At 43.1% G+C, this 27,145-nt stretch overlaps 1 protein-coding gene across 1 annotated transcript in view; it reads left to right on the top strand.

Moving 5' to 3' along the window:
- Nucleotides 1-27,145, top strand: part of BRD7 (bromodomain containing 7) — a gene marked incomplete in the record, with an annotated part of 891,907 nt that overhangs the window by 638,094 nt on the left and 226,668 nt on the right.

Genomic DNA, 27,145 nt, shown 5'->3' with positions numbered 1-27,145 from the left:
CTTTACTTTGAGTAGCAATCTTTAGTATTAGGTTATGATTTTTCTGATTAAATGGTTTAATTTTCCTTTTTTAAGTTAGGGTATTTATTTCCTACCCATTCCCACCTAAGAGAGCCATTGGGATTAGGCCTGGTGCTTATCTGCATTAGTGTTTCTTTTTTGTATTTGCATGTAAATGGCTTGGTGGATTTTTTTTCTCTCTTGGGTATGTAAAAAAAGAAAGAAAAACTGCTTCTAGTTTTAAAACATGTAGCAAATGTGGCCACAGCACTCCTCCTCCAAAGGATATGTATAAACTGTGCATTGCATGCATGCATGGGAGTTGGAACACTTAGTTGCCCAGGGTGAACTTTGTTACAGCTGCAACTTCAGAATGCGTCAGAAGTGTTGCAACAGACTAATTCTAAATGAGCTTCTACCTAGTGAATAAAAGAGAAAACTGGCAGGAGTGCTGAAACTTATCTCCTTTGAGTCAGTATCAATAACGAGGGCCTCAACATCAACTTGATACTGGTGCCCTCAGTACCAAAAGTCTTGTCGGCAGCTGAAGGACAGAAAACTGTACATGTGCAGCCTATTCTGTTGAAGAATACCCAGAAATCTCCATCCTAAGGCAGCCCTCATCTGTGAATAAAGCTAAGTTTTCTTGATTACCTTACCAGTTACATCTGTTCATTCTTGACTCCCTTATTTTCTTTGCCAGTTGCTCTAAATGTTAAGCAGACAACAAAGGGGAAGGAGAATACCCTGCCTAGCTCTTCTATACAAACAAAACTTGTCTGAGAGAATATTTGCACCTTAATTCTTGACTCCAACACTTAATATGTCCTCCTTATTAACCCTGTTATTGTATCCGAGAACACAAATGCTACTGTTGTCCTACTCGTAAAATCCCCGTTGACATTGCTAAATGCCTTTTAGCCGTCAACATCCGTAGCTGCATTTTCTTATATTCTGCTTTGCAGTGGATCATCATGATTGTTCTATTCATTTTATGAAATGTTTGCCTCCTCCCCACAAAACCACAGTGGACTACATCCGTCAATTTTGGCAATACCTTTGTTGTTGCCTTAGTATAGACATAAATACCTTCTATCTTCGTTTAAAATTGAACTTGGTCTATATTAATCTGGGTCTGAAGGATCTTTACGTACATTGGGTGATACAGTCGCCATAGCATTCTTCCAGGATGTGGGTGTTACCCCATTTTTTGAAAATATTTTTAAACAAAACCTTCCAGATCTTCATCATTTTATTTTCCTCCCATCTTTCAAACTAACATGGGAATGCCACTTGTTCTGGAGACTTCACCGTTGATTGATTGTATATCACATTTATCAGCTCTTTATTTTTTAGCCATTAATTGTTGAGTCTTATCTTCCTCTAGTCTTTGCATAATTAAGTCTTTCTTAAATATTCCATGTGTACCTTTCCTTGGTTTCCACATTGCTGTGCTTTGTATAAATGTTCACAGGTTTCTGAAATTTCTCTAATACCTCTGTAGGACCTTTGTGATTAGTTTTCGTGTTATAAGCTCCATAGTCATAGCTCTCAATTTCTGACCTGTAGTATAAAGGACCAATCCAGAAATAACCGGCAACAATTATGGGCATTTTTTTAAATATTCGTACTGTTAACTTGAGATGTTAATGTAAGATTTTTGGAACTGACATATGTTTTCTGAAGTAAAAGAAGTATGCAACTCTGTCTTCATTTGTGAAGTGTAATTGGTCACCTTTTCTTCCAGAAATCACCAAGTTTAAGAAGGTTTAGGAGGGACATTAAATTTTTCAGCATCTTTATTAACATCACACATGACATTGATAAAAGTACACATTCAGTTGCAAAATATAAAACAATTCATTACATATCTGATGTTCTCTTCATTCCTCCTCATGATAAGGTCTCGGTTCTGATCCTTGGTTCTGGCTCAGCCGCAATCTCCAGACTTGGATCCGACTCTCGAGCTCCTTACTTTTACCACTAATGCACTACACCCACCCAGGCACCTCAGATCTCGTTTGCCGCTTCAGTGTCCTGAAGCGGATCTCAGTGTTCACAAGCTGTGGTCACTAATTTAATCACTAATTTAATCTTTAAGTGCAAAGTTTTTTTGTCCCTTCACTTCCTTTCTCTTTGGCTCTGTACGTGACATACTGTCTCTTCCTAGTTAACTTACATGTGTGTGTGTGATTGTGGTTTCTCTAATTTTTAACTGTAAGCTTTCTCTGTTATCCTTTTAGTCTTTAAAAAAAAAGGTAGTTAACTCTAGTTACAACCAGTAGTTTTCTGTCTTTACTGTAGAATGTTCATTTGCTTTTGGTGGGCTTTTGGGCTAGTTCTCTCCTTGAGTCATGTCTGATAAACCCTCCCTGGGGTTCAAACATTGCACTTCTTGTGGGCATAAGATCCCCAGTCAAGATGCCCCCAAGGAGTGCGTATATTGTTTGTGCTGATCACTTGAAAGCTGATTGTGAAGTCTGTGCATCTTTCAGTCTGCGAGCGCTCGTGGAGAGGCATATTAAGTTAATCCTAAGGGATCTTCTTCCATCCTCTGCTTCTGAGGTTCAAATCCCTTTGTGGCTTCAGCTTCTTCTTCTAAAGAAGCAAAAAAGAGGTCTCTCCTTGCCTCTCTGAGATTCCCTCTGGAACCGAAGTCCAAAACTAAGAAAACTTCAGATCTGACCCCTTTGGATCTGAAGAAAGTGCCTACCCTTTCAGATCCACAAGCATCCTCTGATCTAGGGGAATGAATAATGTTGTCACCTCCTTCTTTGTCGACACCAGTGTTGGATCCCTTGGCTCCGGATTCGAGAGCTTGGAGCAGATCTCCTAGCCATTCCATAAAGTCCAAACACTCCCGACCTCCATCTTCAGCTTCTTGCAACTCTTCTAGAAACTGGACCAGGGCAGACATGGACAGGATGATGAGATTCCTCAGGGCACAGATTCAAAGGGGGGTAATGTCAGCTCCATCCCCTATGGGATCCGTGAGCTACCCAGGGCCATACCATCAGGACTCCATTTCTGATCTGACCCTCAGCTTCAGAGTTACGGGTTTTGGCACTCCAGCTGTGTCAGGTTCTGTACTGGGGAAGCCTCCTTCCTTAATGTGGATGGTACCCCTGATCGGCTCTGAGATCCACTTGCTCTGAGGGGGCAGGAACAGGGCTGATGTGTCAGCACCAGGTCTGAGGGAGTGGGATCGGCTCCATCCTTGTCAGAGCCGTCCCTTCCCTCAGCCCTCGACAGTTCAGATCTGATTTCCTCCAGAGGTCACAGATCTGATGTGTGTCTTAGCCACCTGCCCTTCATGGCTTTGGCTTCAGGGGAGACTGAGAGGGCCTCTCCAGGTCTGTCGGCCTTTCAAGTAGTGGAGAGGGTTTCCTCGTCAGGATTAGAACGGTCACCTCATGTCCTGCAACCCACCCTTGTACCCCCTTTGGGTCGGGGCCTTGAGCCCATTCATTCTGTCCTGAGTCGACCCATCCCAAGCAGTCTGCAGGATCTCCCCTGCATAGGAGGGATTCCCTTCTTCCAATACTTCCCCAGAGTACCCTTCTGAGGGAAGTCCCCTGGAAAAAGACATGCAAAAGGAGGCACATAGATTACCCAATGGCATCCGTTAACTGAAGACACTGACTTTGATGAAGGAGAAGGATCCCCTGGATTCCCATCTGAAGATGTCTCCTGTGGAGACATTCTGCAAATCGTGAAGCAGTGAGTGGTCTGCCCAACCACCTCCTCCTAAGGAGTCAATGTTCTTGGAGGCTTTTGGGGTGGGTTCATCTGCGTCCTGGGTTCACCTGTTGGTAAATGACCTTCTTGATTTGGTTTCCCACCAAGCATGGAAGGAATCGGATACCATCTAGCCCATTCCCAAGCCCCCTGGTAGGTTCCTGGCTCCACCAGCCGACAGAAAGCATTGGAGTAAGGGTCCTATATTTGATGCCATTGTGGTGGCAGAGGCCACTTAAAAGGAACTGGCAGAGGAGACTGGCAATGTCCATCCACCTAACAAGGAGTCTAGCGAGTTAAACAGGATTAGAAAGCACATTTATGCCTTAGCCACTTTGGCACTGTGATAATTAAATTACCTAGTTCACTTTACCCAGCTGCAGAGAGGTCTGATCATGTAGCTTTCAGCATCTGTCTCAGAGTCCATGCCTGCAGAGGAGCTTAAGAAACTTTATCCCAAGCTGGCCCCTCTGTCATCCATTGCCAGTTCCTCAAGGAGGCTAATCTCCCATAAGAGCGAAAGGTACCTCACAAGCTGCTGGGGCAGGACTATTCCTAACGAAGCATGCCTGGGTGATGCTGTGTGATTTTGCATAGCCCTTTAAGGCATCCTTTGTTAATGCCCCCTTTGATGGCTCTTCACTGTTTGGGCCATCAGAGATATTATCACCCACAGCAAAAAGGACAGGAAGACCCTTTCTGCTGTAGGAATCAAATTTTCTACACCTCAGAGGTCCTTTTCCAGGAACCAGCATGGAGGCAAAAAATGTGGTTCCATAAATCCCAAGGGCCTTTCCAAGACTCGCATGGGAAACCTTCCACTAGAGGCAGAGGAGGAGGTGGGTTTAATGGTAGAAATCACCCTAGAGGAAGAGGGGGTCTACAAAACTGGGGCCTCTCTCCAACAAGCTTTATCAGCACTCCAGAAGCTCTGCCCGACTGTCCATTTCTGGAGGTAGTCGGGGGTCGACTTGCTTTGCACTCAGAAGCCTATATGCACCTGACAAAATCCCTGGGAGCTAAGCTTAATATCCAGAGGCTACTACATTCCCTTTTTCTTTCCCCCTCTAAACACCAACAAGAAACTCCCTGACGTGCAACCCAGTCAGAGGGACCAGGGAGCACAGGAAGTTCAAAAACTGTTGCAAAGTAGAGTCATCCAAGGGGTTTCTACCGAACAGAGAGGATTCAGAAGCCACTTCTTTTTGGTGCCAAAAAAGACAGAGGACTTAAGACCCATACTGGATCTAAGTAAATTGAATCTTTATGTAAAGAAGTGGGGTTCCGTATGGTTATGTTGCAGCCCATTCTGCCACTATTGCACAAGGGCAATTGTATGTGTGCAGTAGATCTCAAGAATGCATACTATCACATCAAATAGACAGGTGCTACAGGGGATACCCACGGATTTGGCTGAGTAGCTAATCACTTTCAGTTCAGAGCACAGGCCTTTGGGCTCACCACAGTCCCCCGGTTGTTCACCAAATACCTGTCAGTAGTAGCAGCTCACACGAGACTCAAAAGGATTCCAGGTGTTTCCATACTTAGATGATTGGCTCCTTACCGCTTTCACGAGACATCAAGCTTATCCAAGCCAGAGATTATCTAATTCAACTCTCACATTTCCTGGGCATCTGTACAAATCCAGTCTGACTTCTGTGCAGAACCTAGAATTCATAGGAGCACAGTTGAACATGAGGGACCAAATAGTTTCTCTTCCCTTACACTGCATAACAACACTGAAGAATCAAGTCCAGGAATTACTATCCTACCAGTCCCCCTTGCACAACTAGTCTTACAAGTCCTAGGATCCATGTTAGCAGCAATTTTTAGTTCCTCTAGCAAGGTTTTTCATGCAGATTCTTCAATGGACATTGACAGTACAAAGCTCCATTCTCTACCAACCACTATCCTTTCCCATCAATTTGACACCAGTCTGCAAACGTCACATGTGTTGGTGGATTCAGTTGGACAAATCTCCTTTTAGGCAGACCCTTAACTCCCATTACAAGGAGAAGATGGTCCAAGGCATGTGGTCCCCTATGGAGACCAGGTTTGCAGAACAATGTCCTCGAGATGAGCAGTTCTCCTAATGTTGCAAGTCTTTCAGGATGCTCTCTCTTTAGGGACTGTTGCAGTCCCCACCGACAACATGTCTGTCATGGTACATCAACAAGCAAAGAGGAGCCCATTCCTTACCCTTTGTGCAGGGAGGCCATGAGGTTGTGGGAATTTGTGATATCTTCAGACCGCCTTCTGGTTGCAACACACATTCCGGAGAAAACCAGTGAGCTGGTGGACAGACTCGGCAGATCTATCCTGATTCCGCATGAGTGCTCCCTCAGTCAGTCAGTCTGGCAAACATGATCTTCAACTGCTGGGGTCAGCCTTGCGGCAAACTTTTTACCTCTCACCTCAACAACAAATGCAGTGAGTACTTCACTTTGATTCCTCCTCTGGGGGCATTTCCGAGGGACACTCTGGTGCATGATTGGTTTGCTTATCCCCCTCTTCTACTTCATCCAAACTTTCTTAAGCATGTAAGCTGGCTGAAGAGCTCAGTCATGCTCATTGCCCCCTTCTGGCTTCGACAGGTATGGTTCTCCTTCTTCTGGTCTCATCGGAAATATCCACTGTGGATAGTGGAGCCAAGACGGGACCTCTCTCACATGTTAGGAATGCAACACCCAAATCTTCACACACTCAGGTTGACTGCATGGCATCTCCACTTCTAACCATAGTGAGACAGTCCTGGTCCGTAAAATAATCCTAGCCTCGCGAAAGGTTTCAGCTAAGAAAGTTTACACCAGTAAGTGGAAAAGGTTTGCTGTTTGGGCTACAAATAGAAATATTGATCCTTTCTCAGCACCAGTCTCAGATATTTTCCTTTTTCTTAGTACGTTGTTCAAGGAAGGAGCTAGCTTCTCCACCATCAAGCTTCGATTAGCTGCAATTTCTAATTTTCATACTACTAGCCAGTCTTGTTTCCTGTTTGCCTTTAGATTATGCAACGCTCCTTTATGAAAGATATTTTCTTGCTGAGACTTCCCACTAAGAACCCCACTGTCATTCTGCAGAGTTCAACTCAGAGACCCTTTGAGCCAGAGGCCAGTTGTGACATGACGTTTTTGTCATGGAAGGCTATCCTTTTAGTAGCCGTTACTTCAGCGAAGAGAATTCCTGAACTACAGGCGTTATCTTCCAAATCTCCATACATAATAGGTTCATAGGTAGGTACTATGCTATCGGCCCAAGGGCTTATGTAAGCCTAGCCAACAAGGTTCCCTGGCTTACGCCACCCAAGAAAGTTATTTTCGTGTACCACTGTCGAGCAGAGACACAGAAGTGATCCCCTGGGTGTATTTCCTGTTTCCCATCCACTCAAGATTTTTTTTGGAGTGCTAATGAAGAACTTTGCTTGACATAGATGGGTAGCCTGTTCCAGAGTATGGTAAGTCTCTGGGACAGGAATCTATCCCTCCAGCATGTCCTGTTTATTGTGGTGACCAGGTTTAGGTCCCTAGAGCGTCTAGCTCATAGGGATTAGGATTTCTGTAGGTGTAACATGTTCAACAGCTCTGGGTTTGACATAGCTTAATATATTAGGCAGAGATCACCTCGGAGTAGGCGATATGCTATGGAGTAAAGCTGGAGTTTTTTTGAGGCGGTCAGTGTAGGGCATTTTGTTTGAGGCCAGTAATCCTCGTTGTGAGGTATTTCTGTGGCCTTTCCAGCTGCTGCAGATGTCTTCTGAGGTACATTCCAAAAGGGGCATTGTACTCTATAATGGGTCTAATGAGTGTCGAGTAGAGGGGAACAATGACCTCTTTTTTTTCCTGGATGAGAACCCTTTTATGATGTGTGCCACGTAGATGGACTTCTTGACTACTATGGCGATGTGACTATCAAAGGAGAGACTACTGTCCACCTGGGTCCCAAGGTCTCTAATCACACATTCGGTGTTAAGTAGATTGCTGCCTATGTGGTAGTTCATCGGTACAGAGTTTTTACCAAAGGGGATGACACTGCACTTTTTGGCATTGAGTTGAGGCCATGGCTCTGACACCAGGCATCTGTCTCCGCGAGGGCATGTCCACATCATTTGGGGACTTGACTATGGCTCCTAGTTTGCAGTCATCTGTGAACTTCATTAGCCAGAGGCCTTCTGTGTTGGTCTGTACTTCAGAGAAGTAGATAACAAATAGGAGAGGTTCCAGGACGGAACCCTGTGGTACTCTACTTTTCACTGCTTTGAGGTCAGATTTGGAGTCTGCAACTTTTACAGTGTGGGTTCTGTCAGTGAGGCAGTTGGCAACCCATCTTGTGACGTAGGGATTTATACCTAGTTTAGTGAGTTTAGCTATAATTCCAGAATGGGGATCATGTTGAAAACCTTGGCGAGGTCAAGATAGGCTGTGTGAACCATCTTACCCTCATCTACGGCTTTGGTGACTGCCTCAAAGAAGTCTGTCAGTTTCAGGAGGCATGATCTGCCTTTCACAAACCCGAACTGGGTGGGATCCAGAGTTTGGAGGTTACCATTGTCTTTGTTTGAGTTCCATGATGGTATGTTCCATGGCCTTGCAGACCAGGCTTGTCAGGCTAATAGGTCGATAGTTCCCAGGATCAGTGGTGGCTCCCCTTTTGTGGAGTGGGATAGCTGCTGCTGTGCACCATTCAGTGGGCACAAAGACCGATGCGAGACTATTATTGAACATGGTGCTTAAGTGGGGAGCCAGTTCATTCTGAAGTTCATGTAATACGCAGCCTGGGATGTTGTCCGGTCCCATGGATGTTGTGTTTTTGACTTAAGAGAGTGCAGCTTTTACCTGCGTAGTTGTGATAACAGGGACTCTGCATTCTTCCTGTATAGATATGGGCCCTTTAGGGGGTGAGGGTGGGTAAAGTTAGCACTGAACCTATCTGCCAGGATGTTGGCAATATCAGTTGGTTCTGTAATTTTCGTGCCGTTGTGCTGTAACTCAGAGCAGATCTGGATGTTGCCATCGAGATTCTTGACATAGCTATAGAATGCTTTGTGGTTGTCCTTAGAATTAGTGGCGATTTTGTTTTTGTAGCTAGTTTTGGAGGATCTTATAAGGGATCTCAGCTTCTTACAGAGGCTGACCAGGGAGCTCCTCCACTCATGGGATTTTACTCTCTTTTGCAACAGTTTCTTCCTTCTGTTGTACAGTTTATTTATGGCAGGGGACCACCAGATTGGCTTCCTTTTTTGGAGGATAGCGTCTTGGTTCTGTTTGGGATAGCACGATCCATGCACTCGTGTAGGTGACGTTGTGTAGGATTCAGCAGTTGTAACTGTATTGTCCATGTGCATGGGAGTCATGAAGTTCACCACTTCTGTCTTAAGGATGAAGTTGGCTTTGGAGAAATTTTTTACCGTAGGTTTCCTTAATGGGAGGTGGGGGTGGGATGTGGATATCAAGGGTGATTAGCTTATGGTCGTTATGGGCCAACGAGGAGTTTACTTCAGGTGTGGAACGCCGGTCACTCATGTTGGTAATGACAAGGTCTAGGATATTGTTGACCCTGGTAGGGGTGTGGATAAGTTGATCCAGGGCATTGGAGTTTATGAATTCCAAAAAGTGTTGAGCTAAGGAGTTGGTACACAAGAAGTTTTCCCGGTTAATGGTGGGGTAGTTGAAGTCGCCCATTATTAGGGTGTTTCGTTGAACCCTAATATTTTCCAGTACATCAAGAAAAGAGGAGTTGGAATCCTGGGGCATGGTGGGGGATCTGTAGCAAGCTACAATTTGGATTGCAGTTTTGCCCAGAGTTAGTTGTACTTGGATAACCTCAGATGCATTATGCTGAGCAACTATCCTGGAGGTGTGGATATCCTTAATGAATATGGACACACCTCCACCTTTGGTGTTTCGGTCCAGGTTACATGGCCGAAAAGTGTGGTATGAGTTATAGCCTGGTAGTGCAGGTGTGCTCTCTGGAGCCTTGAACCAGGTCTCAGTCACTGCACAGATGTCTATGTTCTCCATTTTAAGGAGTGCCTCGAGTGAGTGCATTTTGAGATTTAGACTTCTAACGCTGAGTGGCATTACCCTCAGTTTTTGCTTGCCTGTTCCTGTTACGGTGGTGAAGTTGTTATTTAAACCTTGCCTAAAAAAGACACTATAGGGGCAGCAAGAGCCTTAGCCAGTGTCCGGAATCTCAGGGGCGACAGGTGCAGGCCATCTGTGGCAATGCATCATGGTCTGTCGACCATGTCATCCCAAGCAGACATACTGGATCCCCTTAGAATGACACCAGAAGCTTGGCCAATTGTTGAAGTCATTCATTTTGTCCTTGTACTGTGGTATCATTCTGGGCGATGGCAGAATGCTACTCAGGGCTAGGGTCATACCTGCCTGGGCTACAAGATCGGAGAGCTCTTCCATGTCTCTTTTCATGTAGTCCAGGGAGGTACGTTTTAGGTCATTTACACCAACATGGACCATGACAGAGTCATATTTGTACTTGTGGAGTGACCTGTGCGCTTGTGTTATGTGGCGGAACCTGGCACCTGACAGACAGCTGATAGTACCCTTCTCCTTGGCTGGTGAGTGGGACATCAGTGTGCCAGACTGTAGAGTCACCTATGACTAGTGTGTTTGGTAGGTTGTTTTGCCTTATTGGCTGTGGTTGAGTGGCACACTGAGCCTGTGGACTATGTGTCATTTGGGTTGTGTTAGGAGGATGGAGGTTGCTTGCGTTTCTGCTTTGGAAGTCACTGTTGCTTAGACAGATTATTATTGAGAGCCTCTGCAAATGTTTTTGTGTTACTGTGTGTGGATTTTGGTGGTGTAGATTTAGTGAGACTATGTGATGTGTGGTGTGGTGCAAATGTTTATCTTCTCCTCATGACTGTCAAGTTCAGTCTTGGTTGGAGAGAGCTTTACCTCCAGTTTGGCTAGATAAGTGCATCTCTCACAGGTTGTAGTGTTGGGTGGTAGGAGGAGAGGAGAGGGTTGTCTGTGTACATGAAGCAAATTTCTACATTGCCTCAAGATGCCCAGATTCATCAGATAGACAGGAGAGAACACTGGGAGCTGACCCTTGGACATGCCTGAATAAAAAACTATTTTCCTCTAGATCTTTCATAAGGACAGCAGGGTTTCTCTACATACCAATCCCTCCTTTATGTTTAAAGTAGCCACGGAAAACAATATCAGTCAGTCCATTCACTTACCTACATCTTCTCTATGTTCATCTATCCGCCCAAGCTAGGCAGCACAGGAAGTCAGACCAATTGTTTGTAGCTTTCTCTTCTAGCAAAGTAGGCTGAGCAGTTTCTAAGATAACATTAGCAAAATGGATTACTGGTTGTATCTACTGCATTTCTTCACAAAAGAGCCTAGAACTGGCCCAACCTCCTAGGAGCTCATTCTACCACAGCTATCTCTACTTCTTCTACCTTCTCATCCCGAACCTCCATTGATGATATTTTCACAGCAGCTACGTGGTCAAACAATCGCACCTTTGTTGCACACTGTAAATTAGAGTCTCGAGCAGGGTTTCATTTGGCTCAATAATGCTCCAGCATATCTTTTCACAAGGGCCACCCTGGAATCATGTAACTGGGAGCTCTGACCCTATCATAAGGAGGAATGAAGAGGACAAAAGTTATGTCTTACCATAACTTGGAATTTGTGTTGTCCTTCTTCATTCCTCCGGATCCGAGAACCTATCTTGAGGAGGAATAAAGATGGACAACACAGATGCCAAGTTATGATAAGACATGACTTTCTACTGTTTTTCATTTGTAGATATTGTACATATATGATTTTAGTCTTCATTTTAACATTACTTTGCTCAAGTCCTCCCTTCCCTAAAATGTCACTTCTCCTGAACAGTATTCTGTACATATTGTTCCCACAGATTCCATTTACGTCTATGTAGTTTGCTCCTTCCCTTTTTCTAAAGATACCACCTTCAGTTATTTTTTTTTTACCTTTACAGGGCGGCCAAAATCAGGTATGTCCATGAAAATCAGAGACAGTTGTGAGGTACAAGTTTGGCAAAAAAACTTTTTATTTTCTGTTTTCTGAGTCATAACACTAAACATTTGTGTGCTATGGATTTGTTATAAAAATAGTTACTTAACAGCAACCTTTCTAAAGTAATGTGTATTATCCAAACACTCCCTTATTTTCTCTTTAGCACTTTGGAGTTGCTCCTCCTCTTGTTTTTTGAGATTCCCCATTGTCAGCCTTCTAAAGAACTCCTATTATTTTTTCCTATATTGCTTTCTGTCCTATTTCTGACAAGTTTGAAACTCTGTTTTTATCCCATTTGCTAACTATCCCTTCCAAAGGAATTTCTCTCTCCACTAACTATTGAATCATTTCTCCTACCACTTCTTTAATACCTCTCTAACAGATATGGCGGAAAGTGCCGCTATCTCATTTTTTTTATTATTGTGCATTTTTGTCTTCGTTTTTATTGGTGCATGATCAGAAATTATAGTAGGTGTATCTTAAGCTTTCAGTTAATTACAAGCTCATAAGAAATATAATTTCTCTACAATCTAGCCCAGTTATTGCACATTGGGGAATAATATATCAATTCTGTCTTGAATCCCTGCTATTAAATTCACACCTTCTATCCCAAGCATTCTCATATATTTCTTCAGAAATCTACCCTCTTTTGTTGCATAAATACATGCCAGTATAATCCTACTAGCACACATCTACTGTTATTGTGTTCCTCTCCTGTCACTGTTGGACCCCTCTAGCAATCGGTATTATTTTTCCCATTTTCTTTTATCCCTGATATTCTGCTGAATATCCGCCTTAATATCCCTTCTTTGTTAATTTTACATTCTCGTTCTATCCAAATATTTCTTTTGCAGCACAGATTTTTTTTCACCCTACACTTTAATATCATTCAGTACACTTTTTTCACCTGTAAAGCCATTGACATTCCATGATTATAATGCCAGAATAACAATTACGATAGAAAGCAGTTACTCCCACCAATTTTCTTGTCCTCTCCATTTGAATGTGTCACATTGTGAAAAACTTTTTGCTTCAATGTAAACACTCAGACAAAAAAAATATATATTTTTCAGAACCCAGCTTCTCCTTTTAACTTGCAACAAACTCACAAAACTGCATACATTTTCAAAAAATAGTTTACCTCTCCAAATAAAAGCAGTTTCCCCAGATTGATGTCTGCACCCAAAAACATTTCCTAATCTAAAAATTAAGGATCTGACATTGTCTTTTTCATTCTTCCTCAACCCATTGGTTCAGATCCGATCCTCTGATCTGAGCTGACCACATACTCCAGACTTCGGATCCAGCTTTCGAGCTCCTCCCTTTACCCCATTACCTCAGATCAAGCAGGTTCCTGTCTCAAGCTTTTTTTTTTTTTTTTTTTTTTTTGTATCTCGTAAAGACTTTATGATTTTTTCTTATCTATAATTATCCTCCCGCTTAGTTTATTTTGCAGGATGTTAGGACCTTTTTTTACTAATTTTCTTCTCTCTGCTATTCTGAAAAATAGAAAAATCTTTATTACTGTTGTTGATATTGGTCTTTGCTTCCTGTGTTACCAATAAGGTATCTCTATACCTTTACCATTGCTGATAATTAAAATCCTTTGCTAATTTTACTTTTTCTCTAAAAAAAAATCCTCTCTGTTTTTTGTTTTTTCCTCTTTGTATTTGCTTACCATGTCAGATAAGTCGACAAGATTTAAAAAAATATACTTCTTGTGGCCATAAAATCCCAAATTCGGATGCCCACAAGGAGTGCATGCTCTGTCTTTGAGCATGTACCCCGTAGGTTCCACATTCAGTCCAAGAGTCTTGGCAGATAGATGAAATAGTTGATTTTAAAGGGTCTGCTCCCTGGTTCATCTTCTTCTGGGGCTAAAACCCCTCCAAAAGTAGTAAGTCTGCTCTGTTGGAGCATAGAAAATGCTCCTCACTGAAGCCCCCAAGGTCTTCTTTGGAGCCACCATCCAAGACCAGAAAAACTTCGGATCTGACACTGCTAGATCCAAAGACTCTATCCTCAGATCTTAAATCTTGGATCCCAAGGCATCAGCTGCTGTCATTATTTCAATAAGCCCTACAGCAACACCCTTAGATCCTAAGTTTTTGGATCCAAGCCTGCTACTTCTCACAGGAGCCTTAGTCCGGATTATGTCATGAAGCCCACATCACCCACTCTATGCTTTCCATTGCATCAGACACCAAAGGAACATTCTAGGCCACCATCCATTACTTCCTCTAGGTCCTCCAGAAACTTATCAGAAATGTGGATGTACATAAGAATCACTGTTGTGAATGTATTTGCACATGTTGCAGTCTATACATGGAAATGTACCACATTTATCTGAAACAGAAACCTTCTTGTTAGTAGATTTATAACACAGCAACTGTTTTAATGATCTGTTGCTCTTATAACATAACTTGGGTGCATTACCAACTACTGACCTGTACCCATCATCAGATACAAGTAACTGCCAGTTATTCCTAATAACATTCATAGTACTGATTCTTATGTACATCCAGTTAGTAAGAAGAGCTATGTCTTTCATTTTCACGCAAGTTGTAGAAGTCAAAATTTAGTGTATTTATCATTGTGTGAGATGTGAAACTTACTACGTAGGTAAGACAAACATATGCTTAAAGGATAGAATTGGAGAACATTTAAATTACATCAGGAAGAATGATCGTAATACACTGTATAACCATGTTTTAGAGAATGAGACACCTTTCTAAACAGGCGCTTCATCAGATCTAAAAACTGTTAAAAACAAACCATCTTTTAAACACAAGTTACTTCACCAGGTCATGTGATCTTAGAATTAGTCTTAAAGGGATAGTTCCATTAAGTCCCTTCCTATCATCAGCATGTAATTCTAAAATCCACTTAATCTGTTTACATTCAGTTTTATTTCTTAAATCACCTTTTCTATTGCTAGGTGCAAGTAGTTCATAACTAAAAACGTTGTGGCTGGCGTCTTTCTCTAAAACGTGTAAAGACGTGTAGAGAGAACATAGAAGTTTCTTTTTAAATAATAATTAGTGAAAATAAAATGACAGAATAAGAGAGGAAGAAGTGGAGGACTAAGATATGGAAATAGAAAGGCAGGAGTGGTACAGGAAAAAGGAGCAGAGAAAGAGTGACAGGAGATGAAGCCATGCATACCAAAGTAAAAGAGAGCAGTTAATAGTAAGTGAAAGTAAGGGAAGAGGGTTGCTAGGATGAACATATAATAGCACGTACATGTACATAGTCCAGTTACGTTATACATTCAGGGCAGGATAAGACAAGGCAACAGAAAAAGATCACTAAGCAAAAAGCAGCGCCAAGGTTTATGTACAGGAGAGCCAAAAAGGGAATACAACAGTGAAGCGGTATGGCAGACTACAAAATAAACAGGAATTAGATGCTAGAAAGTAAGTAACATGGGAGGAAAAACAGAGGAATGTGTGTGGCAAAGAAATATAAAGTACATACTGTTATTTAAGTAAACTTACCATAACAGTAAATCTCCGAGTCATCACTGCTGCATTAGCCTTACCTTATATGGGTCACATGGTCTGGAAATACTACACACACATTTTCTTATGAAAATATATCGGATCATTTCAGAGTCAAAGGATATTCTTCTGTACAGATACTTAAAAAAAAAAAAATGAGTTTAAAGTCAGCCTGCCTTCATCATCCCAAGACAGCACTTATGATGACTGTACCATAAAAGGTTATGATATGAGAAGGAAAAGTGGGAAAGTAAACTGAAGGACCTTACTGGCACTGCATCCAGCCTAATGTTGATAAGAGATTTGTACTGGTTAAATAAGAGACGGACACCAGAGGACTGCTTATTTTGAGTCTTAGTATGTAATTGAAATTATTGAGTCAATGATTACTGTTTCTGGAAATTGTTACAAAGCTACAAGATATTGTTCATGTTTCAAAACCTTTAATGACAAGCTAAGCTTTAGTCAGTCAAGACTTTGAAAATTAGCACTATTAATGATGCCGTAATTAGAATATTCTCCAGTAGGTTAGTAAAAAAATTGCTTGGTTAAAAGACAAGAGGAGGAGCTCTGATACAAGCCTTGTGTAGTAAGGAGTCAGTTGCATAGTTTCCTACGGCATCATTTAGAATGTGAAAAGGAGGCAGAATTTCACAAACACCAGTGTAACTAAACAGAACAGCTCAGTGAGGCCGAGGAAGTACAGATGATCGGCTTTGCTGCAGAGTGCAGTGACATATAAAAATGAATGCAGTTAGTAAGCAAGTACGTACATGTACACTGAGGTGCATTCTGCTGATATGTGCAGTCTCAGAAGAGGTGGCATAAGATCTGTGACATTTAAAATATTTGTAACCAGGAAAACAATATGATAGAGGGGACATTCAGAAATGCACATTGAAATAATTAGAAACTCCCAGATGTTCATCGTGTTACACTGCTGCAGTCATTACACTTGGGTTATCGTGCCGTCAGGCGGTCCCGCAGTCGGCCAGAGTCCCAAAGTCTTGGTCCGGCATCGGTTGCTGTCGCTTCTTCCCTGATGTCAGTACGCCAGGGGTATACAAGATGCATCCAACGCCATTTTCTTCAGTCTTTCTTGCCGCGCGGTGCCGAAGCAGAAGCAGTTCACAAGTGCCGGTCGGCCGACTCCTGAGATTTTCGAAGTCGAATTTCAGATCTGAAGTCTTCAATAAAGCTAAGTACCCCATTGGGGAAACTTTTTTCTTGCCTCAGACCAATGTCAGAAAAAGTTAATAATTGTATTTCTTGTGGGAAGCAAATACCTCATAAGGACTTCCACTCTTACTGTATTCCATGCCTAGGCCCTGATCATGACGTCACTAGTTGTCGGTTTTGTGCTAGATTTAATAAACGCACTATAAAAAGACGTTTTGATTTTGCTTTGCACTACTTTGGCCGAAGGTTCAATTATACTATGCCGTTGGATCAACTGAGGACCTCAATACCGAAAAAACGCAAAGACAAGGCTAAAGACAGGCATCCAAGGTCCAAAACCGAAGACGAAACCTCTTCTAGGCCAGTCGCTGGTTCTCAGTGAGGTGCTTTTGCAGCCCCTGACACCTGCTACCTCAGAGCCACAGGCCGCTTCCGACTCCCACGTGGAGACAACTAGGCCTCTGGAAACTCAAGATATTGGGCCTACGGAAATTAATCCCTCAGATGGGTCCAGAGCCGCTGAGCAGGCATCAGCTTCTGAGGGTGTTTTCAGACCTTCACAACTTACCATTAAAACAACAGCCAAGTTAAAGACAAAGAAACAAGTACAGCATTCTCCTGGACAGTCCTCCATGCCTAGGAAACAGATGCTTAAAATGGCCGAAGACCTCATTACTCTAATCAGGGGTTCCTATCCCCCTCCTGAGAAAAGGCTTAGGCAGGATACAGACTATGATTCCTCTGATCAGGTTTCTATTTCCTCTGATTCCTCTTCAGACCAGGGATACTCCCTACCCCCCTATGAGGACTCTGATGCTGAAGAATCTATCCCTTCAGCCTCTCCTCTTGAGGATTATTCTTTTGGGGAAACTTTACATACCATGAAGGGAGCATTTCCATCGGGAAAGTCAGGATTACTCAGAATCCAAGAAAAGGCTCAGGGATTTCCTTTTATTGTCTCAGCACAGGCCCCTGGCTATTCCGCCTGTGCTAGATATTGTGGATGATGTGTTCTCTGAATCCAGCTTATCTCCTGATTCTTTGCCCCCTGCTCCAGCCAAGCCAGATAGGTGTTATAGAGTCCCTGGCAAGTTTCTTTACAAAAACCCTTCTGCTGATCCAGAAACTATTTCCCAGGGTCCAAAAGGGGTTAAGGCTTCCATTGCAAAAAATCCAGTACCCTCTGACAGAGATTCCAGAGCTTTGGATAGATGGAGGAAGAAAGTATACACTTCTGCAACTTTAGCAGTAAGAGCTTTAAATTGCCAGTTTTACATGCTTAAGTACCAACAATATTTAATGGCTCAGTTAAAACAGAAAATGCTTGCAAGCTCAGAAGCTCCTGATTGTAAAGAAATGCAGGATTTATTGCATGCAGTTGAACAGGTGGGAAAACATACTCTGCAATGTGGTTTTGATTCTTTAGAGGCCTCTTTTAGAGCCGCAGTTACAGGTTCTGTGATTTGAAGACATGCTTGGTTAAAAGAACAGAGTTTACCTGATCATGTTAAGGCAAAATTATTGGATGCTCCTTTACAGCATGATACCTTGTTTGGTGTTAAAGAAAATGGAGGATAAAGCTAAATCTATGCAAACAGTCAAGGATTTCTTACAGGTACAGCCACCTCGATTTAGCAGAAATTGGCCAACAAAGAATTGGTACTTTCCAGTGTCAGTCAGGCCACAGAGAGGCAGATATAGATGCCCAAGAGGCAGATCTCAACCCCAAGGCTCAAACAGACGACAGTGGGGCACCTAAAAAGGCTGCTAATTTCTCTAGGGTACACAGTAAACGAAAAGAAGTCAAAACTAGTGCCCTCACAACACATTATATTCCTGGCTGCCAGCTTAAATACAATGGCCCAGATGGCTTACCTCACGCCAGACAAACAAGTTCAACTAACTCGATATTTTCAATTACTGGCAAAAAAGTCCAATCTCTCTGCAAGAAAAATTCTGCAGGCCCTGGGGTTCATAGCATCCTGCATACTACTAATACCATATGCCAGACTGCATATGAGGAAATTACAGTGATACCTAAAAAGTGTTTGGACTCGTTACTGCTTCTAAACTGTGAGAGTGTTACCAATGATTCCCTGCTTACAAAAGGAGTTTTGATGGTGGGCACAGGCATGTCACCTAAACAAGGGTCAGCCTTTTACCCTACCCACAGCCAGGCAAACTCTAACAGATGCTTCAGATTACGCCTGGGGAGCACACATGGCAGGAAAATGCATTCAGGGCAAGTGGACCACAGACCAGATGCATCTTCACATCAATCAAAAGGAGATGTTGGCTGTTCAAAATGCACCAACAGCTTTCAAGGACCTTCTGCATCCAGGACAATTATTACTAAAGACAGACAACACCAGAGTAATGTGGTACATAAACAAGCAAGGGGGCACTCATTCTTATCCCCTATGCAGGCAATCCATGACCTTGTGGAACACAGCTCTAACGTATCGAGTTCACCTGCAAGCACAATTCCTGCCAGGAAAGAAAAATACTCTGGCAGACGATCTAGGCAGAAATATCATGGACCCTCACGAATGGAAATTGAATCCACAAATCTTCAGCATGGTAACGCAAAAATGGGGATGCCCAGACATAGATCTTTTTGCCTCCCCACTGAATTGCCAACTACAAAAATTCTGCACAAGGACTTATCACAAACAAGCATGGAAAGTGGATGCTCTTTTGTTCAGCTGGAAAAACCTAAAAGTTTATGCCTTCCCGCCACTGCCTCTCCTTTCAAAGGTACTTCTAAAAGCCAGACAAGAAAAACCACAGATGATCCTGATTGCTCCAGACTGGCCACTCCAGCACTGGTACCCTATCTTAAGGAACTTATCTCAAGGCCCACCATGGATTTTGCCTCAAATTTCACTCCTCCTGACTCAACAAAACAATCAGATCCTGCACGGTCAGCTCAAAACCCTAAACCTAGCTGCATGGCAGATTCATTAGTCAGACAGGCAACACCTCTCTCTAAAGCTGTTATGGATGTCATTTTGGAGGCCAGGAGGCCTAGCACCAGGAAAGCTTACTCAGAAAAATGGAAGAGATTCTGCGCCTGGAACCAGGCTCAAAGCCTTGACCCTCTTGTTCCAAACATTCCTCAGATTTTACAATACTTAACTGAGATGCTGGACAGAGGCCTATCCTTCTCATCAATTAAGATCCACGCCTCTGCCATTTCAGCACATTACAACACGGATCCTCCTTTATTCTCTCATCCCTTGCTAAAGCAGTACCTCAGAGGGGCTAAAAACATAAGACCACCCCGGAGAGCACCAACACCAACTTGGGACCTCAATTTCATTTTGGAAAAACTGACCCTACCACCTTTTGAGCCAGCCAATACAGAAAAATCTAAACTTTTTATCATGGAAAACAGCTCTGCTCCTGGCAGTAACTTCAGCATGAAGAGTCTCAGAGCTACAGGCATTAATGGCAGTGGAACCTTTTATAATTTTTCATCAGGACAGGGTTTCTTTAAGGACAAACCGTACCTTTATGCCAAAGGTGGTATCTAGTGTCGCTCTGAACCAAACCATCCATTTGCCAACTTTTTATCCAAACCCCCAGAATAAAGGGGAGAAACGTCTGTATTCTTTGGACATACACAGGCAGCTATGCTTCTACTTGGACAAAACAAAAGCTTTCAGGAAAACTGAGCAACTGTTTGTAGCATATGCTGCAGGATCACAGGGCAAGGCTATCTCAAAGCAGACTATATCCAAATGGATAGGACACTGTATTCATTACTGCTACACACAGCATGGAAAAGCAGTCCCAAATAACATTAGGCCACATTCCACCAGGGCAACAGCCCTTCTCAGAAGAGTACCTACCAAGGAAATTTTGGAGGCTGTAACTTGGAGTTCACTGCACACCTTTACCAAGCATTACCACCTGCCTCTTTACTCTAAATCCAGAGCAGGATTTGCCACTGCAGTTCTGCAGGGCCTCATAGCCAATCCTAACTCTTTATAGACCAGCCACCCAACCTTAGCTTTGGGATTCTACCCAAGTGTAATGACTGCAGCAGTGTAACACGATGAACATAGTACAGTTTTGTACCTACCATAAATGTAGATGTTCGAGTGTTCACACTGCTGCAGTCCATGCTACCCTCCCTCCATCCCCTCTGAACTAGCTGGACTTTATCCTATACAACCTTTGTGGTGTATTTGCTTGTAACTGAAGGTATTGTTTTTATTTTATATGTATATTTTTTATTAGCAATATATATTGCCTACCTACTTGGGGGCACCTGACATCTGGGGCAAGAAAAACTGAAGAAAATGGCGTCTAATGCTTCTTGTATACCCCTGGCGCACTGACGTCAGGGAAGAAGCAACCGCAATCGACGCCGGACCAAGACTTTGGAACTCTGGCCGACTGCGGGACCGCCTGACGGCAGGATAACCCAAGTTACAAACACAAATACATGTGAGAGATGCAACTATATAGCCAAACTGGAGGCTGAACTCTCTCAACTCAGGACTGGCAAGACCAGACAGGAGGAGAAGGTAACCACACACACAACAAACCCAGTCACACATAGACCTACCCCAACTGCAAATCAAACACATAATAACACAAAAACATACTCGGAGGCTCTATTAAAAAACTTACCAAAACAACAGAGGCTCCAAAAGCAGACACCCAAAAATCCACCACCTCAAAACATAACACATGCAACACATACTTCAATAAATCGGTGTGTCAATAAGTCACAGCCCTTAAGGCCAAACACTATGCCTGATACACTAGTGATAGGTGACTCTATAGTCAGACACACTGACGTCCCACTTACCAGGCTGAGCAAGGAGAGGGTAACGGTAAGCTGCCTGACGGGGGCTAGGATCCGCCATATAACGCACGCACTCAGGTCACTCAAAAGCACGTACAAATATGACTCCGTCATTGTCCATGCCGGCATGAATGACCTGAGACGTACCTCCTTGGACTACATGAAAAGAGACAGAGGAGCTCTCTGATTATGTAGCCCAGGCTGGTATGACCCTGACCCTGAGCAGCATCTTGCCCTCACCAAGAATGATGCCACAATACAAAGACAAGATGATCAGCTTTAATAATTGGCTCAATTACTGGTGTCATTCTAGGGGGATCCAATGTCTGTCTGCTTGGGATGACATGCTGGACAAGCCACGCTGCTTTGCAAGGGACGGCTTGCACCTGTCACCACTGGGCTTCCGGATATTGGCTAAGGCTCTTGCCACCCCCATAGTGCCTTTTTTAGGCAAGGCTCAAAAGACGAACCCACCTCCTTAGAAAACAAAAATGGAAAAAAATTAAGGGTAATGCTGCTCAACGCCAGAAGTCTAAATCTCAAGATGCAGGCTCTCGAAGCACTCCTCAGTATGGAGAACATCGATGTCTGCGCAGTAACTGAGACCTGGTTCAAGGCTCCTGAGAGCACCCCAGCACTACCAGGCTTTACCTCGTATCAAGTTTTTCGGCCCCAAAACCCGGACCGAACCACAAAGGGAGGGGGAGTGTCCATATTCATCAAGGATACCCACACCTCCAGGTTAGTGGCAACTCATGAAGCATCGGAGACCATCCAGGTGCAGCTAACCGTAGGCAAAACTGCTATACAACTGGTTGCATGTTACAGACCACCCTCCCAATCTCAAGAACCCCACTCAGCCTTCCTGAAGACATTGGAAGATATGAATGTCTCACCAAATACCATCATATTGGGAGACTTCACCTACCCTATCATAGACTGGGTGCACTATTCTAGCCCTAACACCCTAGCCCAAAGGTTCCTGGAATTCATAAACTCAAATGCAGTGGAACAGCTAGTCACCTCTCCCACAAGGGGGGATAATATACTAGACCTGATCATCACAAACATTGGGACAAAATGTTCCACACCGGAAGTATTCCCCTCACTGGTGAGATCTGACCACAAACTAATCACCCTGGATATACATTTACCACCTCCACCCCAGCACAAAAGACTACAATGAGAAACTTCTCAAAAGCCGACTTTACACTTCTTAAGACTGATATGGTATCATTTAAGCCCACAGGGCCAATGGAAACCACATCCCACAATGCTCAATCCTACACAAATGCTTTCTACGGACATCTCCAAGAATGCATGGATCGTGCAATCCCAAATAAAACCAAGACCCTCTCCACCAAAGGAAAACGTCCTGTCTGGTGGACCCCAGCCATAAACAAATTGTATAACAAAAGAAGGAAGCTACTGCAAGACAGAGCAAAATCCCATAAAGGGAAGGCATCTCTGATCAGCACTAGTAGAAAGCTACGTTCTCTCATAAAAACATCCACTGCCAACTTTGAGAGAAAAATCTCCAAGGACACTAAAGATAACCACAAGGCATTCTTCAGTTATGTTAGAAACCTGAGCGGAAACCCTCAGATATGCTCAGAGTTAGTACACAACGACAAAAAATTTACCGAACCCACAGATATTGCCAACATTCTGGCAGACAGGTTCAGTGCAAATTTCTCCCCTCCCTCACCTCCAAAAGAAGAAATACTTATCCCAGCTGAATGTAACCTCCCTGTCATCTCTGATGTCCAGGTGAGAACCGCTCTCAGCAAAGCAAAAAACACAGCATCAATGGGACCTGATGGTATCCCTGGCTGCGTGATACGTGAACTCCAAGAGGAGCTAAACCCGCATATAAAAATGCTATTTAACCTTAGCCTTACTACAGGATATGTACCTGAACACTGGCATACAGCAACAGTGGTCCCACTCCACAAGGGAGGCTCCACTACAGACCTTGGGAACTACCGCCCCATAAGCTTAACCAGCCTGGTCTGCAAAGCTATGGAAAGAATTATTATGGAACTCATAAACAACGACATTGGGGACCTACAGACACTCGATCCCACCCAGTTCGGCTTTGTAAAGGGCAGATCCTGCCTTTTGAACCTGGTTGACTTTTTCGAAACGGTCATTAGAGCCATTGATGAGGGCAAGGCAGTCCATACAGCCTACTTGGACTTGGCTAAAGCCTTCGACACAATACCCCACTCTGGCATCATAGACAAGCTAAACAGCTTAAATGTAAATCCATATGTCACAAGATGGGTTGCAAACTGGCTAAAGAACAGAACACATAAAGTCAAAATTGCGGGAGCCATGTCAGACTCCAAGCCAGCCACAAGTGGTGTCCCACAGGGCTCTGTCCTGGGACCCCTCTTGTTCGGCATTTACTTCTCAGATGTGAAAGCAAACATGGGACGGTTGTGGCTGACAAAGTTCGCAGATGACTGCAAACTAGGCGCCATAGTCGATACACCAGCTGACACACACATCCTACAGAAAGGCCTCACCGAAACGGACAACTGGTGCCGGAATCATGGCCTTAAACTGAATGCCAAGAAATGTATAGTCATCCCCTTTGGGAAAAACAAAGTACCCACAAATTATCACATAGACAGTAACCCACTGAGTACAGAAAAAGTAATCAGAGACCTGGGGACCCAAGTTGATAGTGACCTCTCATTTGACACCCACGTTGCCAAAGTGGTTAGAAAGACTTTCTACCTTGCCCACCTTATCATGAAGGGGTTCACATCCAGATCAAAGGAGGTCATCGTACCCCTATACTCCTCCCTTATCAGGCCCATGATTGAGTACAATGCCCCATTTGGTATGTACCTCAACTGGCACTTGCAGCAGCTGGAGAGACCCCAGAAGTACCTCACCAAGAGGATCAAGGGTCTCCAACATATATCATATGCTACCAGGCTAAAGAAACTCCAGCTCTATTCAGTAGCATACCGCCTGCTCAGAGGTGATCTGTGCCTGACATACAAGGCTATGTCCAACCAGGAATTGATGGACATGCTCCACCTCAAAAAATCCAAATCCATTAGAACCACGAGAGCCAAAGATTTAAACCTCAGTACAAATATGAATAGAACATGCTGGAGGGACAGATTCATAACTCAGAGGCTTCCCATACTCTGGAACAGAATCCCAGTTCATGTTAGGCAGAGCCCCTCACTGACTCTCTTCAAGAGAAATCTTGACGAGTGGATGGGAGATCGTAGGTTTACCCCGGGGGTCACCCCTGTGTCGCTACTTGACAGAGGCACAGTAAACTAATTTTAATAAGTAAGGGGGTCTTCAATGTGTCACTACTAGACAAAGGCACAGTATTCTAAATTTATTCTGTACACCTTAGTACCACTACATGGGGTGGTGAAAGCCACATCTCTACGGCTAGGCTTACAAATGCCCCAGGACAGATAGCCTAGTACTAAACTATGAAACTATGAAGTGTAATGACTGCAGCAGTGTGAACACTCTAACATCTACATTTATGGTAGGTACAAAACTGTACTTTACAAGTTACGTAGCTCACTAGGAAAATGCCTTAAATGACTGATTTTGTAGTACCATAATTATCCTTGCCACTGACGTATTCAGATGCATACACTCGTCAAATAACTTGTGCATCCTCTGTGGCAGGCTTCCCTATGGTTTATGATTCACTAACATTTGAAAATCCTTTGCTTATGTTGTAGTGAAGTGATTGCCTGTGATTGCTGTGCATTGCCTGGGAGTTTCCCTTCCCTAGGTTGTGCCACCATGTAGTTGAAATATATTGTATACATTCAAAGGATGTAAAAAAAAAAAAATGTCTCATTACTTGTATTTAACAGGACAAGGAAGCCATAACTGAAGGGATTTTGTTTTGCTTTCCCTTAGTAGATGTACTATGCTAGCATTAGTTGGAATCATGTCAGTAGATCAACAACACTTTTCTTGACCGCAGAAAATCCAAAACTGTTTCATTAAAAGGACTTTTGGTGAAACATGGGAGTAAATCTTTTTTTTGTAGGGGTGCAAGCTTCCCTGCACTCCCCATGTTGGAGTACACTCCTGAACTTAAATATACCTACTCCAAGGTCGCACAATAGTGGATAAAAAGGAATTCACCACTATTGGTGAAAGTGTTTTCAGCAAAACATTTTTGCTGAAATTATCATCTAAAATGCTGTGCATTTAATGACATGCTCTCACACTAGTTATACTGGTTACATTTATGTACACGCAGCTGTTTGCATTTTTCCAATAACAAGAGTCATATTTGAAGACATTTGTTTGTATGCATCCAAGAACAGACGCATTGGACATGGCTTGTAATGATAAAATGTAGCCTAAGAGTACAATAAAATTATATTTTCTGGAGATTGACACTTGTACCATTTTTTTTGAATGCCATGTAACCTGCACTTAAAGGTTGCACAGAAATAGCTGTTACATGCCAATGTCTGTACTGCTGTGCAAGTTGTCCATCATGTGCATGATAAAAGGCCTACAGCAGGTATGTGCAACTCCAGAGCCCTTTTGTCGTAGTGTTATCTAACTGACCTACTCAAATACTCAGTTTAGGTGCGTCTTATTACCTCTGTGTGACCATTTCCATCAAAAAATAAACATTTGGTCGTCTGGTATTTGCCTACTCTGTCTGTACCCTGCAGTATGTTTATCAGTACAGTGTTGTTGATACTTCTTCGGCAACTGTTATAATCAAACTGCTGTCTCTATCAATGCACCCCGATGTCCATTACATTAGTAGGAAAGTATATTAAGTTGTAATGTGTTATTTGTCCATTCTATGACCCATTTTGCTGCATATATAAGTATTTATGAAACAGCTGAATTGGCACATGTATATTGCTACAATGTGAAAGCACAGGAGAATTGAATTCTGTTTTATATCACTCCTAAAGTATCTCAGTGACACAGTGAATACCTCATGTCATATAATGTAATACACTTGTAGAAGCAACCTGTGAACTAGTCTGTGCATGGCTGTCATGACAGTGATGAGCTATGATCTGTGAAAACTTGGTATAAATCATACAGTGGGGTCTCTACTTCCCAGTAGTATAACTGTAGCTAGCCTGCTTGACATTTTTCTGATTGGGTTATGCGGTAATGTCTGTTCCTGCTTGACATTTTTCTGATTGGGTTATGCGGTAATGTCTGTTCCTGCTTGACATTTTTCTGATTGGGTTATGCGGTAATGTCTGTTCCTGCTTGACATTTTTCTGATTGGGTTATGCGGTAATGTCTGTTGCATGATATAAACAGACTGCATCACATAGTTTGCACTGATTTCAACGTAGCAACTACTATACTCAGTGCATTGTTTTGTTCCCTGTGTGTGTATCATTACAGTACATAGGTCTATACCAGATTTTCATAGTTTTCCTGTGCTAACTTGCTGTAGACTGTATGTCAGTGGGGAGGGGGGGCCTTTTCTCCATCATTCTCCTTTTTAGTATCACTGGTTGAAGGTTTTTTTTTTAAAACGCATTACTCCCTCTTCCTGCTGATCATCAGCTTCCTCCTAGCAAGTTTGGTCCATTTGTTCCTGTGTCAACAGGGGAAGGGGCAACCAAGAAGGGCCATCATTAAGGCAGCCATCAGGGTTGGTTTGGATTTATATATTAAGGCTTTACCTCTACACTTACTAATGACAGCCTTTGGGTGAGAAATGAGATGGATGTCAGTGCTGCACAACCCCTATTTCTGCAAGATAGGGATGGCATTAGGAGGCATCTTGTGGCATTTGTTCCCAGTCTCCACCAGGATAATTTAAGCCAACATGCATATGCCAATGTCCATGTGCCCCTGGGCACATGTGCACCCTCCTCAGGGATGGGCATTCTACTCCTCTC

This window comes from Protopterus annectens, chromosome 8.part1 (assembly GCF_019279795.1).
Source record: "Protopterus annectens isolate FY-2018-M chromosome 8.part1, PAN1.0, whole genome shotgun sequence".
Classification (NCBI taxonomy): domain Eukaryota; kingdom Metazoa; phylum Chordata; order Ceratodontiformes; family Protopteridae; genus Protopterus; species Protopterus annectens.
Note: the sequence above shows the minus strand (reverse complement) of the source record. Positions and strands in the feature narration are given on the sequence as shown.